Genomic DNA, 3,101 nt, shown 5'->3' with positions numbered 1-3,101 from the left:
CTGTTGTGGGGAGGGGAGGGGAAAGGAGATTGTAAGCCGCTCTGAGACTCATTTGGGTAGCGAAGGGTGGGGTATAAATCCAATCTCTTCTTCTTAATTCTACCCTGCACTTAGGTTTCTTCTGTACGGGTGACTCTGCCCCTTGTGGCAGCCATTTTGTAGATGGCTCCACCTCTTGCAGCAGCCATTTTGTAGTTGCCCCCACCTAGGGTTGCCATTTCCCAGGTCCAGGCGGGGAATCCTCCAGTTTTGGGAGCTTCTGCTCGCCACTGGCCACCTGATCGGTAGGGGATCCCCTGCCCCCAAACAGCAACACACTGATGTCACACGGAGTTGACATCGTGTTGGGGACATCACACAGCAACACTAGTTTGGGGGCAAAACTCTATGGTTTGACCCCGATTTTACCATAGAGTTCTGCCCAGAAACCAGAGCATTGCCCCTGAGACCACCAATACGATGACATCACTTCCCAGTGACGTCAGTGCATTGGGGACGTCCCCGCCTACTCCCAGAATGCCTGCCAGATCCACCCACCAGCAAAACGAAGGGACCTGGCAACCCAAGGCCCACCTACCCTGTGTCAGAATTCCAACGGTGCCCAGAGGCTTAAAGATAGTTGAGCATGGCAGCATAGTTATGAAAAACAGCAAATGAGTCCTTTATAAGGGGGGAGTAGTCAGTTTTCTGGGGAAAGTACAAATGCCTTCTAGACTGGTCCTAGCCCAGATTTTGTCTGTTGAGCTAACTGACAGTACTACGGGACATTAAAATATTTCCAGATATTTGGCATGCAGAACATCTGAGGCTCACTAGAGGGTCAATCATGGTTTCAATTAGTCTCTGATCAACTAGCTGTCCCTGCCGAAGCACTAGGCCAGAGTCAGGGGCTATGTAAGGCCAGACGGGACCCTCTTGGCTTCTCATCGCATCTCATCCCTGCTAAACTAAAAGCTGCAACACCCTGTTTGGCCTGCAGCAGTGGTGGCGCTGTAGTGCCCGAGAATTCCAGCCAGCAGTCCGTACTTCCGGCAAGCGATCCTGACGATAGCCCTCTTGTCCCAGCCCCAACTTCAACACTCCTGGTGCCTTCCATAGGCTTTGTGTCCCTAGAGTCCCTGTGTAGACTAAGTTTAGTTGTACTCTAGGCCTACATACCTCTCTGCTTCCTCCTTTTCCCTTGATTCCAGGAAACTGGATTTCCTAGACAGAGAAGTTCTGAACAGCAAGTATGGTTACATGGGGGGGCGATGAATGCTCCCTAGGGAGAAGCATTTTTAGTCATTTTGTATGACAGCAGCCTATTTTCTAGCTTGGTTTTATGGGAGCTATTAGGGGTTCACTCCTTCAAAAATACACGACTGTCTTCTTCTGAATGCTGTCCTAAGCAGTGTTAAACCCTTCTAAGTCCATCACGGTCAGTGAGCTTAGAAGGGCGTAACCCTGTGTAGGATTGCACTGTTAGAGTTCTTCAAACTGTCGCAAAATTAAGGGGTCGTTTGGGAGAAGAGGTGTATTGTTCAACACCAGTGATGTCACCATGGAACTCCAGGCTGCCCAAACTATTACAGCAGCCATTCTACCTGGACGGAGGAGGGGATAAGAATCACTTTTGTGTGTGTGCAAGTACTATCCTCCTGTTAAGTCACTCGCTTAACAAAGCAGTCAGAGAGTGATTCAGCAAGAACACAACTTTATTCTTCAACTCGAACACAACTCGAACACGGATCAACATCAGATAGCCAGAACAGAACAGTTCAGGTTTTCCATTGCAGTTGTCCTGCTTTTAAACGTTCCCGGCTAATATAGCCATGCCCACTGTACAATTACCAACCAATGAGGTTGTCCCAATAAAGACCAATCACAAGCGTTCCCGCTCAGGGAGCTTGCTGTGAAGTGATTGGATGTTAGTTCCTGGGCTAGTAACCTGATTGGATGTATTTGGATCCTAGCCCAGGACGAAGCTCAACATGGCAACACTATGCATTCAATAGGCAGCTCATTGAATACATTACAATTCCTCCCCCCTAAGTACAATCATAACCACTTAGGTAGGTCGGTGCTCGGCGCACTCGCTGAGACCTACGTGGCCGTGTAGGCTCAGGACACAGCTCAGCTTGGGGGACTCTGCATGACTCTGGGACCTCAGAGTCAGGAACACTTCCATCCATAGTTGCGGGTCCGAGAGTAGGGGTCTGCCCTGCCTCTGGGACAGTACTGGGCTCAGCGGGCTTGGCAGTACTCACCTCCGGAGGAGGTCGGGGAAGGTCCTCAAGTTCGGGGGACTCAGCTGACTGGGACTCTAGGTGTTCCTTTGCCCACCGCTGCCTCAGCTGGTCTATGTGTCGACGCCACTTGCGACCATCAGCAAGATCGACAACATACATTCTGGAACCCTGCTATTCAATGACAGTGGCTGGTAGCCACGAGTGACCCCCTGTATAGTTGCGACTGAAGACTTTGCCGCCGGGTACGAACGTGCGGACCTTTGGGAGCGCACATTGCTGCTGGGGCTTGAGATCATTTAGATCAGGGTGGAGTCGATCTAAAAACGTGGCGAGGCGGTGCCCCATCAATAGCTCAGCCGGGCTGCGACCTGTGGCTGAGCACGGGGTAACATGCTGGCGCAGCAAGAATGAGGCCAGTTTTACCCCCCAATCACCCTGGGTGAGTTTAGCCAGAGCCTCTTTGGTCATACGGACCATTCTTTCCGCCTGGCCGTTTGAGGCCGGGTGGAACGGGGCTGAAGTCAGTTGCCTGATGCCGTTGTCAGACAGGAACTGACTGAACTCCCAAGAGACAAATTGAGCGCCGCTGTTGCTCACCAGTACGTCCGGCAGTCCGTGGGTGGTGAACAAGCGATGCAGCACATTGATGACGGCAGTCGAAGTGGTGGAGGACATGTGCGCAACCTCCAACCACTTAGAGTACGCGTCAACCACAATTAGGAACATTTGTCCCTGCACAGGCCCCGCGAAATTGAGGTGGAGCCTCCACCAAGGTTTTCCCGCTGATTCCCACTTCTGCGGAGTGGCAGTAGGTGGTTCGGGCCTTGCCTGCTGGCATGGCGTACACACTCAGACCCATTCCCCTATGTCGGC

General features: G+C 51.9%; 1 protein-coding gene across 1 annotated transcript in view; it reads left to right on the top strand.

Moving 5' to 3' along the window:
• The window catches only part of LOC107120168 (perilipin-3-like), a 22,117-nt gene that overhangs the window by 11,782 nt on the left and 7,234 nt on the right, over positions 1 to 3,101 (top strand). The gene's annotated exons all lie outside the window — the stretch shown is intronic.

This window comes from Gekko japonicus, unplaced genomic scaffold (genome assembly GCF_001447785.1).
Source record: "Gekko japonicus isolate JY-2015 unplaced genomic scaffold, Gekko_japonicus_V1.1 scaffold4199, whole genome shotgun sequence".
Taxonomy (NCBI): Eukaryota; Metazoa; Chordata; class Lepidosauria; order Squamata; family Gekkonidae; genus Gekko; species Gekko japonicus.
Note: the sequence above shows the minus strand (reverse complement) of the source record. Positions and strands in the feature narration are given on the sequence as shown.